The sequence below is a fragment of the Mustela nigripes genome, chromosome X (assembly GCF_022355385.1).
Source record: "Mustela nigripes isolate SB6536 chromosome X, MUSNIG.SB6536, whole genome shotgun sequence".
Classification (NCBI taxonomy): domain Eukaryota; kingdom Metazoa; phylum Chordata; class Mammalia; order Carnivora; family Mustelidae; genus Mustela; species Mustela nigripes.
This window is the reverse complement of record NC_081575.1, coordinates 50,904,888-50,919,735: the sequence shown is the minus strand read 5'-3', so window position 1 is coordinate 50,919,735 and position 14,848 is coordinate 50,904,888. Positions and strand designations below refer to the sequence as shown.

At 37.8% G+C, this 14,848-nt stretch overlaps 1 protein-coding gene across 1 annotated transcript in view; it reads left to right on the top strand.

The window, feature by feature from the left end:
- Window positions 1-14,848, top strand: part of DIAPH2 (diaphanous related formin 2) — a 987,699-nt gene that overhangs the window by 390,826 nt on the left and 582,025 nt on the right. The window lies entirely within an intron of this gene.

The following is a 14,848-nucleotide window of genomic DNA, read 5'->3' as shown; positions in this document are numbered from 1 at the left end:
CCTCACATTTGCTGGCTTTCAGCTTCATGTGCTGTTCCTTTTCTAGTTCCTTTATGTGTAAAATCAGGTTATTTGGGATTTTTCTTGCTTCTTGAGGACTGCCCGTATTGCTATGTACTTCCACCTTAGGACTGTTTTGTTGCATCCCAAAGGTTTTACACCATCATTTTTTCATTTTCACTTGTCTCCATGTATTTTTTAAAATTTCTTCTTTGATTTCCTGGTTGACCCATTCATTGTTTCAGAATGTGTATTTGTGTTCTTTCTAATTTTTAAAAAAGATTTAATTTATTTATTTGATAGAGATCACAGGCAGAGAGAGAGAGAGAGAGAGTGAGAGAGAGGGAAGCAGGCCCCCTGCTAAGCAGAGAGCCCGATGCAGGACCCGATCCCAGGATCCTGAGACCAAGACCTGAGCCGAAGGCAGAGGCTTAACTCACTGAACCACCCAGGTGCCCCGCCAATTTTTTTGAAATCATGCTTGACTTTTAGTTTCATAGTATTAAAAGATGAGTGTTAAGACTTCAGTCTGTTTGTGTTTGTTGAGGCCTGGTGCGTGATCTAGTATGTGATGTATTCTAGGGACTGTTCCATGTGCACTTAAAAAGAATGTATATTCTGGTGTTTTAGGATGGAATGTTCTGAATATATCTGTGAAGTCCATTTGGTCCAATGTATCATTCCAAATCATAGTTTCCTTATTGATTTTCTATTTAGGTGATCTATTGTTGTAAGTGAGGTGTTAACATATCCTATTACTAAAAACAAAACAAAACAAAACAAGTTCCCTATTACTGTTGTGTTACTTTCGATTATTTCCTTTATGTTTGTTATTGATTGTTTTATGTATGTGGGTGCTTCCAAGGTGAGTATATAAATACTTACAATTGTTATATCTTTTTTTTGGATTTTCTCCTTCATTATGATACAGTGCCCTTCTTTCTCTTTTGTTACAGTCTTTGTTTTAAATTCTGGTTTCTCTGATACAAGTATTGTTACTCTGACTTGGTTTTGACATTCGTTTGTGTTTTCCTTTCCTTGATGCTGTCACTTTTGGTATTTCCTTTCCAGACAAAGAGCATCCTTTAATATTTCTTACAAGTCTGCTTTATTTTTCATGAACTCCTTTAGTTTTTTGTTTTGTTTTGTTTTTCTTTAAAGTCTTTCTCTCTCTTTCTGTTGTAAATGATAGCCTTGCTGGATAGAGTTTTCTTGGCTGCAGATTTTTCCCATTCAGCACTTTGAATATATCATGTCACTCTCTGGCATGCTACATTTCTTTTGAGAAATCTCTAGCTACCCTTAATGGATTTTCCTTTGTAATTTAAGGACTTCTTTTATCTTGCTGCTTTTAAGAATTTCTTTTTCATTATATTTTGCAAAGGTAATTATAGTATGTTTTGTTGTTGGCCTACTTTTATTGATTTTGATGGTAGTTCTCTATGCCTCCTAGCTCTGGCTATCTGTTGCCTTCCCCAAATTAGGGAAATTTTCTGCTATTATTTCTTGACATAAATTTTCTGCCCCCCTTTATTTCTCTTCTCATTCTGGGCCTCATATAATATGAATATTATTGCATTTGATGGAGTCACTAAGTCTGTTTTTGTTTTGAATAATTCTTCTTTCCCTATATCCAGCTTCATTATTTTCCACTTTTTTGTCTTCTCTATCACTAATTCATTCCTCTGCTCCATCCAGCCTGCTCTTCAATATATCAAGCCTGTTTCCAATCTCATTTATTGTATTCTTCATCTCTTTTTGATTGTTTTAATAGTTTTATTTCTGTGGCAAGTGTTTCACTGATGTCTTCTAATGTTTTCTCAAGCTCAGTGATAATCTTAATGTTTGCCTTAAATTCTCCATTAGGCATGTTACTTATATCTGTTTCACTTAGATCTCTGGCTATGGCCTTATCTTACTGTTTCATTTGAGATAAATTTCTCCATCTTACCATTTTGTCTGAGACTCTGCCTTTTCTGTGTTAGAAATGCCAATTAGGGACGCCTGGGTGGCTCAGCTGGTTAAGCGGCTGCCTTCGGCTCAGGTCATGATCCCAGCTTCCTGGCATCGAGTCCCGCATCGGGCTCCTTGCTCAGCAGGGAGCCTGCTTCTCCCTCTGCCTCTGCCTACCACTCTGTCTGCTTGTGCTCACTCTCGATCCTCTCTCTCTCTGACAAATAAATAAATTAAATCTTAAAATAAAAAAAATGAAATGCCAGTTATATCTCCTGCTCCTGAAGGTAATGACCTTATAAAGAAGTCATGTAGTGGGACACCTGGGTGGCTCAGTTGGTTAAGCAGCTGCCTTCGGCTCAGGTCATGATCCCAGAGTCCTGGGATTGAGTCCCACATCGGGCTCCTTGCTCAGTAGGGAGCCTGCTTCTCCCTCTGCCTCTGCCTGCCATTCTGCCTGTGCTCGCTCTCCCCCCCCCCACCTCTGATAAATAAGTAAAATCTTAAAAAAAAAAAGTCATGTAGTACTGCAGGTCTGGGGTTTCTGGGAGCGTCTCTGGTGTGAGCTGCATGTACTCTCTTGTCTTTTTGCTTTTGTATCATTTAGGCTGGTTGTTTGAGGAAGCTCTCTTTGCCTGCTTTGAACTGTGTTTGATTCCTGGCCTGAATGTTACAACTTGTAATTTTATGTGCTGTGTTTTGCTTGTGAAATGAGACCTGACTCCTACTACACCAGAACTGAAGCCCTGCAGAACTATCTGGTAGTGAGATGTGTGGACACAGGGTTTTCCTATTCTGGGGGAGGAATTCCTTGTGCTGAGACTGAGGCAAACTTGACTTGAGAGGCCAGTCCTTCCAGAGCATAGGGGGTTGGGGCTTTGTGTAAGCTAGTTAAGTTGCCAGTGTTGGTGTTTGGCTGCTTCCCATAGGTGCCTTTGTGTTTATGTTGCCAGGTAGGGGAGAGAAATGGTGCCAGCCAGCTCTGTTGTTTTCAGAGAGGTATGTCTGTGAATGCTGCCACCCTGGGATGTGCTCTGAGTAAAGTTAATATCTCCCCACTGTGTACTACAGATGGTCTTCAGATTGCTGGTTCCTTGCTGTCTGCTCTCAGGTTTTTTGCAAGCCTTCTCTCCAGGAGCACAGACATGCCCTCTAGGCTCTACCTCAGCCAAGTTGGTTGACCTTTAAAAGTCCAGGCTTTAAGTCCTGCTGGTTCTAAGAACTTGTGGAATTCAGCTCCTTTCCTTTTTTTTAAGCCAGTGTCCTTGGAGAAATGTTTTTCTTGTGTATTTTCCCTTGTCCTCCTCTCTCTTGTCCTCCTCTGTGACTATTCTTCCTTCCCTTTGCAGCCCCTTAACCATATCTCTGTACTTTCTACCTTTATCTTTATGGTTACTTTTTTCTTTTTAGTTGTGGAGTTTCTTCTGTAAATCTTCAGGTAGATATTTGTGGTATTTAGGATGATTTGATAATTATCTATTTGTGTTCCTGGGACAAGATGAGCCTCCTGTCCTGAGGTCATCTTCCTCTCTAACCATCTCTTTCTATTATGGTTTTATTTGCATTTCCCTAGTCACTAATGATGTTGAACAGCTTTGTATGTAGTCATTGCATATTTCTGTATCCTTTGCACATACTTGTTTGGATTCTTTGTCCATTGTTAATTGCATTGTCATTTCATTGTTGTAAATATCTTCTCCCAATTTGTGTGTTGTTTCTTCAGTTTCTTGGTGGTGTCTTTAGAAACACAAAAATTTGGACTTTGATAAAATCCAGTTTATTTTTTTTCTTCTATTGATTCCCCTTTTCATGTTACATTTTAGAAACTGTTTGCCTACGTTATGGGTGCTAAGGATTTGTACTGATGGTTCCTTCTAAGAACTTTATTGTTTTTTCCAACCTCATTCTTCTGCATGTGTATATGCAAAGCCATTTGTTAAGATTATTTTTTCCCATCATTTTTTTCACCCTTGTCAAATATGAATACTTTTTTGGTACTTATCCTTCTCCTTTCTTATGATGATTAGCTTTTCTTCCCATCAGGTTTTGACTGGTCTCGGGTTTTTCTTTTAATATTCTTTTTTTAATTTATTTTTTATCTTTTTTTTTAAAGATTTTATTTATTTGACAGACAGAGATCACAAGTAGACAGAGAGGCAGGCAGAGAGAGAGGAAGGGAAGCAGGCTCCCTGCTAAGAGAGCCCAATGTGGGGCTCGATCCCAGGGCCCTGGGATCATGACCTTAGCCGAAGGCAGAAGCTTTAACCCACTGAGCCACCCAGGCGCCCCATTTTTAATAATCTTGACTGGCATACATCACACCAAGTGCCTACCAGTGTCACCCCCTCTGACTGCTTTATACAACTCCATTTTATTCATTTAGAAAGTGTTATGCCCCAATAATGGGAACGTGATTAAAGGAGTGAGACTGATACAAAGCGAAGGTCAAGCAAAGCTTTATTTCGCGCCAAGCATCAAGAATCTAACCGAATGTCCGGGGCGCACCTCCTACAAGAGAGGGGGACCCTTCTCTGTTTCACAGACTAGCTTTTAAGGGCAAAGGCCATGAGGTTGGCCCTGGCCACGAATAGGTGGCCAATGAGATTGTAACACACACAGGAAACTCCACAGTGATGCTAGGTGACCAATTGAGTTACAATTTACCCTAGTAGACATTTGAACCAACCTATTACACCTTGATTGGGATTGGCGCCCAGAAGGCTCCCAAAATGTGGGGCCCATATTCCTTGATAACCAGGGAGACAGTATGCAACCCCCCACTGATGGATGTCTCCACCTGGCCTGACTCCTCTTTGTATTAGGGCTTTGTTACCAGAAGCTGGTTCCTGGGACTTGTTACCAAGTAAATCCCCTGGGGGAAGGGGAGCAGGGATAGTTTCTAAATAGGTCCTTACAGAAAGTATTCACAAAATCTGTGTAATTAATTCTGTGGGCTGAGGAAGGGGAGGTAGGAAGACAAATGTCCCAGTATGGTATTTAACCACCTTTGGGTCGCCACAATAAATAGAACTCAAACATGAAGTGAATCACAGAGGAGGATGCTAAGATAGTAGGGATGGAAAGAAGTGTTTTGAGAAATCCTTAAAAGGTAGAATGACAGATAAATAATTGAATATTTGAGAAATAATTGAAAAACAGTTAAGTTTTGCTATGTATTAGTAAAACCCTGATTACCAGTATCTTCCCTTTTTCTTCCACCAATTAGACAGTTATCTTTTATTACAGTAAATGACAATATCATTTCATTCAAAAGCACTAAAGTATAGGGGTGCCTGTGTGGCTCGGTCAGTTAAGCACCTGCCTTAGGCTCAGGTCATGGTCCCAGGGTCCTGGGATTGTGCCCCATGTTGGGCTCCCTGCTCAGTGGGGAGTCTGCTTCTCCCTCTGCCTGCTGTTCCCCATGCTTGTATGCTCTCTCTCTGACAAATAAATAAAATCTTTTAAAGAAGGAAGTACTATAAAGTATGATACAAATCGTTTCGATGGTTTTGTCATACTTACTAGTAATTTAATATTATAATGTTATGTTATATATATCATGCATGCCCATAAGTTTTAAACTCTGTTTGGCAGCATGTGGAAATATATGGATCACAGCAACAAAGAACATATATTTTCATATTTAGGGCTTTTAAAAAAGATTGATTTACTTATTGAAGAGAGAGAGAGAGTGGGGAGGGCAGAGGAAGAGGGAAAGAGAATCCCAGGCAGACTCCCCACCAGGCATGGAGCCCAGTGTAGGACTTAGTGTCTCAGGACCCTCAGTTTATGATCTGAGCTAAAACCAAGATTCAAATTCTTAACTGACTGAGCCACCCAGGATCCCCTCACTTTTAGCTTTATTTTCACAATGATTTTAGTGATTCCCCTCATGTTTTCCATGTGTATTTTAAGTTACCTTTGTCAATTTTGCTATACCTGATTCACATGTAATGTAGTATATATATAATGTCAGCAATTTCATTTTTAAGGAAATACTTATATTAACCACTTTGGATTTTTTAGTGCAACATTCTTCCATAGCACTTTGGAAATCAGTGCTATCAACTGTACTATGGTAGCATAGCTAATGACTGTAAATTAACTCATGGCTTAAATGCCAGTGAGTAGAGACATACGCTTAAAATAATTTTAATATAAGGAAGTACACTTTAGAAACTTTTGGCCTTTCCTTTCTATATTTTGGAGTGTTGATTTTATTTTCTATTTAGTTTAAGTGCTTTATTCAGGACTTTCTGTTATTTGTCCAGCTCCATAGACATTACTTCTTTTATCTCTTTATGCATCCATGTTGACTTGTTCTGCTTCTCAAAGCCTACTGGTTAACCATCCTTTGCTGTGTTTGTCAGCTCTAGTGTATGAGTTTGAATCATATACTTAGGGGAACATTAGGTATTTGTTGTAGTCATTGTCCATAAGTTACCTTAAGGCAGCCATTTATGTATGGAAACCATTATTTTCTGGAACCCCATAGAGGCCTCCATGACTAGTTTTCATTACAGTGCCAAATGATGACTGACCTTCAAATGAAAATGCCGTTTTCATTAGTCTTCTGGTGAGAAAGAAACTGAAGCCCTGAAAACAGTGTAGAGAGAGTTGGAGAAATAATGGAAAAAAAAAAAAAAAAAAAAGGTACCCAAACCCCTAATTCTATCAACTTGATAGCCTATCTTCCCCAAAGGATATTCTTTGTAGTTAAATGTATTCCCATCTTTTTGTCCTAGCATCATTGATTTGGGGGCTGTCTACTTACATTCTATTTTGTGCGTAAGATTTTAATTGAATATGTTACTTGTGCTTCTTTGCTTTTTTTAGTCAATGCACATCTATTAAATGCCTACTTTTTCCCCGTAGGCTCTATGCTGAATTCTGAGGATATAGAAATAAAACTTTACATCCTCAGGGAACTCAAATATAGTGGGGAAGATAGGACTATACACAGATTATTATTGTAACATGTGATAAACATCAGAAGAGAGACAAATAGGGTACTGCAGGACCATGAAGGCGGGAAGGCCACTGACCTCAGATGAAGGGAATTAAGCAAGAATTCCCAGTGGATGTTGATGCCAGGTCTGGGTTTCAAAGATTTAATAAGGTTTCGCTAATGAAAAAAGGAAATTGCAGTTGCAAGGACTTCTAGGCAGAGTAAAAGTACACATTGAGGTGTGTGTTAAGGTATGAGAAGTTGTGGTATATTGAGGCAGCTCTATAAGTATTTTTTTTACTAGTATTTTTTACTAGTCTTATTTCCTTAATTTTTTTTTAAAGATTTTATTTATTTATTTGACAGAGAGAGAGATCACAAGTAGGCGGAGAGTCAGGCAGAGAGAGAGAGAGAGAGAGAGAAGCAGGCTCCCGCTGAGCAAAGAGCCCGATGCAGGGCTCGATCCCAGGACTCTGAGATCACGACCTGAGCCGAAGGCAGCGTCTTAATCCACTGAGCCACCCAGGTGCCCCTTATTTCCTTAATTTTTAAACTCTTGACGTCTGGAATGGTATCTCACTCTTGTTCTTTCACATCTCTAATTACTAACATATTCCACCTAAAAAATACTGAAGTCTACCAATTTTAGTGTTCAGAATTAGAAAAAAATTATCCAATTACACATGGACTTATACAATTTCCTAGAACATTTTTGAAAGAGTTCATGACTGAAATTTTATTTGTATCCTTTCAGTTTTGCCTACAGGATGGACCATTTTATTTAAGAAAGTTTGACTTATATGACTAACTACTTTGATGGTTTTGTTTTTCTTAAATAATTCGTTAAGCCTATTTTTGGTCAAAATAATTTCCCTTGCTAGTATGTCTATAGGGATGACTCTTTACTTCACACAATCATTTGCTGAAGGCCTAATCTATTTGAAGGTATGTCATACTGTGTAAGACACCTTGATTGTCTTAAGGAACACATTTAAGCCATTGTTTGGTCTCCTTCCCCAAGATCCTGGATTCTGTATTTTAAAAGTCTCATCCACTGCCTCCTGTCCACAAAAACTTTCCATCTTTTTCTAGTATAAAAACAATTCCTACTGTGCTATTAAAATTTTTGAGAATGTTTCATCTTCAGATATATTTCCATAGATACATCTAGATTAGATATTCATTGTGTCAAGAAATGAAAATGTCAAATTTTTTTTTGTGTAAGATTAGAAAAAAGTTAAAACCTGTTATCAGTTTTAAATATTTGGAATCATCACATTCAAAATGTGATCTATCTTACCAAAGTAAGAGTAGCATCTCAGTCCAGAAAGATGAGAGTTTTAATAAACCAAGTCAGGTGCATTAGTGTGCTAGTAAATTTCTTTTTAAAATGTTCACTTTTGGGGTGGCTGGGTGATATAGTCAGTTAAGCATCCGACTCTTGGTTTTGGCTCAGGTCATAATCTTAGGACCCTGGAATTGAGCCTTGCATTGGGCTCCTTCAGTGCAGAGTCTGCTTGTCCCTCTCCATCCCCTTCTGCCCCTCCCCCACCAGGTTGTGCACATATGTGCACCTACGCTTGCTTGGTCTCTCTAAAAATAAATAAAATCTTTAAAAAAATATAATGGTCACTGGTGTAACATAACTTTCTTTTAAGTAAATAAAGAACTTTGTGAATTACTTAAGGCATCTGTATTTAAGCACAATAAAGTAATAGAGAATGTCTAAATAATATAACAGCATCTGTAATCACATACTTTTTTCAAAGATGTTTAGAAGAAATGGGCTGGAAAACTAAAGTCAGTCTTACAAGGATTAGCAAATTCCTTCAAGGTCAGGAACCTTGTGGTACATATGCATAATTTTTTAAAGAGTTGGTGGATCAAGTTCAAACTCCTAAAATATGTTGCATAAATCTGCATCTTGGTGATTATGAAGTTATGAGTAGGTGTTAAACACAAGGGCTCTCAAAACAAAATATACACACACAGGTTTAAAGGGTCAGTGTGATTTAACGTGTTGTTTTAATGTCAACTCCTTGCATTATATATCAAAAGTTGTTCTGATAAATGTCATGAAAGGAACTGCCCTAGCAACTGGAAATATCTTCCTTGGTGTTTTTTTTGAGAAAGAGTGAACCAGAGACAGAGAAGATAAGCAGGGCAAGTGGCAGAAGGCAGAGGGAAAAGCAGGCTCCCCACCAAGCAGGGAGTATGATGTGGGGCTTGATCCCAGGATCCCGGGATCATGATCTGAACTGAAGGCAGATGCTTAACCAAATGAGCCACTGAGGCACCCCTCATCTGGGAATGTCTTAAGTAAACTTTTTATTACCTTTACCTTCTATTGCAGATTATTGCCAATTTAATAGGAATTTCTAATTTAAATTACAAAAATTCTAAATTTACTAATTTGGTTAATTTTTATAGAGTAGGCATTTGGTCTGGTATGCATGTCTTAGACTGTGATATGGTCTTGTAAATTAAAGTTAATGGCATATACTTTTATTACTACTAGAAACAAAAAATAAAAGAGTACAGGCCAGGTAGCATTTGGTCAGAAGTGTTCATATATGGAATTAGAATCTAAAAAGTAAATAAAAAAAAGTGGGGCATCAGCTGGCTCAGTGAATAGAGTATGCGACTCTTGATCTCAGGGTTATAAGTTTGAGTCCCACGTTGGGTGTAAAGATTAAAAATAAAATCCTTTTTAAAAAAAAAAAGATTTTATTTATTTATATGACAGAGAGAGGCACAGCAAAGAGGGAACAACAGCAGGGGCAGTGGGGAGGGAGAACAGGCTTATTGCTGAGCAGGGAGCCCAGTGCAGGGCTCCATCCCAGGACTCTGGGATCATGACCTGAGCTGAAGGCAGACGCTTAATGACTGAGCCACCCATTCGCCCCTAAAAATAAAATCTTAAAAAAAATTGAAAGTCAATAAGAAAACAGAATATAATTATTCCAATAAGCATTGCAGTCCACATTCATTATTGATATATAGATAATTAACAGTTTTAAATGTATTATGAGTAGAAATACATGCATCACATAGATTGGTCTTTAAAACAATCAGTATGATATATACAGGATAGAAGTTTTTTAATGTTGTTAGCCTAAAGTATCAAAAGAAGAAAAGGGGGAAAACTGAAAATCAATGTGGAATTGTCAAGTCTGCAAAATATCTTAACTTGGAATACTAAAGAAGTGAAAGAAAAGTTAAAAGCTTCATCCTCCATTAATGTTCTTTATAAGATAGGATGAAAATTATAGAAATCAAACTACTGCCATGTAGTGATTTAAAAATTAATCCATATTGAGACCCCTGCACCACTATGTTATTTTAACATAACCTCCTTCTGTCATTTAGATAGAACTAGATTCAGAACATTATAGTTCAGGTAGGAATATATTACCATTGTAATTACTACCACTACTACTTAACTTTTTTTAAAAAAAAAGGTGTGTGTGTGGGTGGGGTCTGGATGTACAGTAATTTAGGAAAACTAAATTAAGAGTGAGCATGGTAGTTTTCTAGACACTCTTGGTCTCAGAGGTCTCCATTAAAAAGAACAAGGATTGCTACTTCTCACACCTTGTCAGATACTGGGCATATTACCTGCATGAACACCGGAGGCATTGGGGGTAGCAGTCTACCTTTGTGATAACCTTGTTTATACACTTACAGAACATATTGACTATAGTATGCATTATTTCTATAACACTACCAGAGCCTTGCAAGATTTTGTAAGAAATACACAAGAGGAAGGAATCATAGACCTCAGATTCTGAAATGTCTGATACAGTTACAGTGATGCAGTGCTTAGATGAACTATAGCAGATTTAATGAGCAATCTAGGACGAAGACACATGTACTGGACACACCAGGGAAAGAGATTGAATGTACAGGGACTAATTAGCATGAAATATGAATACATTCATATAAGTTATCTTGATCTATGGGATGTCTTCATTATTGGGAATGATTTTTGCATGAAGTTAATGAAGAGAAATTCAGAAGTTACTTTGTATAAAGAATTTTAAAGTAGTGTTCTAACTTTTTGATTCTATGTAGACTCAACATCTGGAGCAAAGAAAAAATGCGTATCATAAAATATTATGACCAAATGAAATGGATCTGTTTTTTACAAAGTATCAAATATGGTGGAAATGGTAGCTATCCTTCTTCTAAACAGTTGATTGAATTAACAAGTGGTTTGACCTCAATTATCTTGAATCAGAGATATACTTTATCATATTGCTATTTTAAGTAAGATGATCTGAACACTTTCTACTATACATTAATGCCTCTAGCTAGACTTGATAAGCTGGGATTCAGTTCTTTGGCAGGGGGGCTCTAAGATGTCTTTACCAAACAAATCATCAGTCATGAGGAAGGATTTAGAGACAGAATGGAATTCATTTGTTTCAAGTTTGTTTAAGGCTCGTGGGAAGGGGAACCAGAGAAGTGTTCGGAAGAACAATATTAAAAATTAGACTTAACTCCAATTGATAAACAAAAATCCAGAATTATAATATCCATTTGAATACTCACTCAATTTACACAATATTTTTATTACTTTTAGATTTGAAATTTAGCCTAGGAACACCTAGAATTTAAATCTATTTTTGCAAATCATTAAAGACCCTAAATTTGAGCAACTAATCTTATTTTCCCCACTCTCACCCCTGACAAAAGATTACAGCATGATTGCTTGGTTAAATGTATGGCTAGATTTTATGTAAAATACACAATGTTAATATTTTATTTTATATTTGACTTCAGTAACATTTTTCATGTGCTTTGTGTTTATAGACATCTTAGAACCTACCACTGAAGTCAGTATTCTTGAAAAGTCAGTATGTTTGAGATGTGAAAGTAGAACAAAAATTGCTAAAATATTTTATGGAATACTTTTCAGAGACCAATTATTTGTGAAGTGCCTGGGTAGGTCAGTTTGTTAAGTGATTGACTCTTGTTTTCAGCTCAGGTCATGATCTCAGGGTTATGAGATAGAGCCCCATGTTGAGCTCCACACTCAGTGGGAAGTCTACTTGAGGATTCTTTCTCTCCCTCTCCCTCTGCCCTGCCCCCACCAAAAAAAAAAAAAAAAAAAAGAAAAAGAAAAGAAAAGAAACAGATTATTTGTATATAGGTTATGGGGCTACATGCCATGTAGCAGAAAAACAGGCTCTGTACAGCACTTACCATGTTCACTGCTTTATGGTTGCCTACAGTACTAACTCACACCTTTACATACATGAAGTGTGTATAAAGCGGTACAGAAAGCTGGCAGTGTGGTGGTAATAAATAGAATAGGAATAGGAGCACATTTAAAAATAACCATCATTCTATCAGTCCCAATTTTGAACAAGTCAAAAAGCACAGTATTTCTTCATTTCAGTTTTAGGCTACTTTTGAGAAGATAATTGACTGACCAAAGGTGGGTCATGAGACTGTTTGTGTGACTGCTCTTTACTTTAATGCAACATATTCGACCTTAGGGATACTCACTTGAGAGAGGTGCAGTAAATACATGACAATCAAGATAGCAAAGGATTCTTGCTGAGTGCTGAGCATTTAGAATGTGCTCCGTAATGTTCCAGATGAATTTATCTAAGAGTCTTCATTTAATTCTAGCAGAGTCCTTTCATGTTACAGGTATTATTTTTTATCTCAAAATTGCAGTTGGAGAAACAGAATTTGAAGAGATAATTAGTTTGGTTGAAGTCATACAGCTTTTAAGTATGGATTCAGAATTCACTTGTTAAATCCACATTGTTCATAGAATTGAATGTATACCTCTGTTTTTGGTTTATAACAGAGTATAATTAAACATTGAGATCAACAAAAATATTCTTGAATACTTTGTTGATATTGATCTCATTGCACATTTACTTTCCAGCCTATATATAGGAATTTGATGTTCTTAATCTAATAAATCAGGCTATTATAAGATTATTCTTGTCTTGAACTTTGTAGGATTAGACTTGGCAAGCAACTTAGTCATTTGAGGTTTTTTCAGAATGTGGTATCTGTCGTGGTGTTATATCTATGGAATTATTATGAAAAAACATTTATCTAACACAATTTATGTTTGTTAACATACTGAGATGAAATAAACTTTTTCAGAGGAAGAGTTAAGATAGCAGGATAGTAGGAGGACCCTAGGCTTGCCTGGTTCCTGGAACTCAGCTAGATAAATATCAAATCATTCTGAATTCCCAAGAAATTGATCTGAGGGCTGACAGACCAAACTGCAGAACTAGAGGGAGAGAAGAGCCCACATTGTGGGTGGAAGGAGGTGCAGAGATGTGATTTGGGGGAGAAGTGAATTATGGGTCCTGTGGAAGGGAGTAGGCTCTTGTCCTTCACAGAGGTGAGAGACAGAGTAGAACACGGGATCCCACAAGGAAAACACTTGCCCACGGCCGTTGACTAGGAAAATGGGAGGCGCTGATTTTTGTGGAAACTGGAGTTTGGAGGTACCTGGCAATGGCAGGTGTGGTGCCCAACAGATGTTACATTGCTACTGTGGAGAAGAAGGGCAGATAGCCTGGGGTATAAAAAGCATGGGATTGCCTGGAATGTACTAGGAGAGATAATTCCTTTCTTGAAGATCATTTGGAAGAAGTGGCATTGCCTCCAGGAACAAAAGAGCATGTGAGTGCTTTTTTTTCTTCCCCAGCCCTTCATCATAAACTTTACTCAGTATGCAGCACAGAACTAACAGTGGCAGCATAAACCTACTTACACCAAGCCCTCCCCCCACACTCTGTATTTTTCTCCAGATTGTATGTCCAGGTGGAGCTGGACCCTTCCCCAGAACAACACAAACCCTTCCCACCACTCACACCATGGCAGCTGACTATAGAACTCTGCAGTACTTCGGTTCTAATGGAAATAGCATCAGGTCTCTTAACAAGCAGACTGGAGCATACCTGCTTAAAACCACATTATGATAAAGGTCCAAACACTCCCTACTGCAGCAAAGGAGAAACTGCAGAGAAGTGGCCTGAGGGAAAGAGCAGCTAAAAGACAGTAGCAGAGTGCAGACAGCATATGCCAAAGACACTTCCTAAAGCACCAGTCCCTGGACAATATATGACCTCTTCTTTATAAAGCCAGTAGTATCATGAACAGGAAAAATAACAGGCTTTCCTAACACAGAGAAGAAGACAGAGACCTAGACAAAATACCAAGACAGAAGAATTCATCCCAAAAGAAAGTACGAGAAAAGGTCACAGCCAGGGATTTTGTTGAAACAGATACAAGTCATATGCTGGATCCAGAATTTAAAGCAATAATCTGGCTGGGCTTGAGAAAAACTTAGAAGACCCCAGAGAATCCCTTGCTGCAGAGATAAAAGACATAAAATCTAGTCAGGCTGAAATAAAAAATGCAGTAACTGAGATGCAGAAACACTTGGATGTAAGGACCACAAGGATGGAAGAAGCACAGGAACAAATAAATAATATAGAAGATAAAATTATCGAAAAGAAGCTGAAAAGAAGAGAGAAAAAAAAATACTGGATCATGAATATAGATTTAGGGAACTCAGTGACTCCATAAGATGTAATAACATTCGTATTATAGGAGTCCCAGAAGAGGAAGAGAGGGATAAAGGGGCTGAAGGTTTAATTAAGGAAATTATAGCTGAAAACTTCCCTAATCTGAGGAAGGAAACAGACACCAAAGTGCAGGAGGTATAGGGAACTCCCATCAAAATCAACAAAAGGAGGGCACACCAAAACATATCATTGTTATTTTTGCAAAATACAGAGATAAGTAAAAATTCTTAAAGCAACAAGAGAAAATAAATCCCTAACTTACAAGGGACGATGAATAAGGTTAGCCCCAGACTTATCCACAGAAACTTGGCAGGCCAGCGCAATTGGCATGATATACTTAGCATGCTGGGTGGGATACATATGCAGCCAATAATAC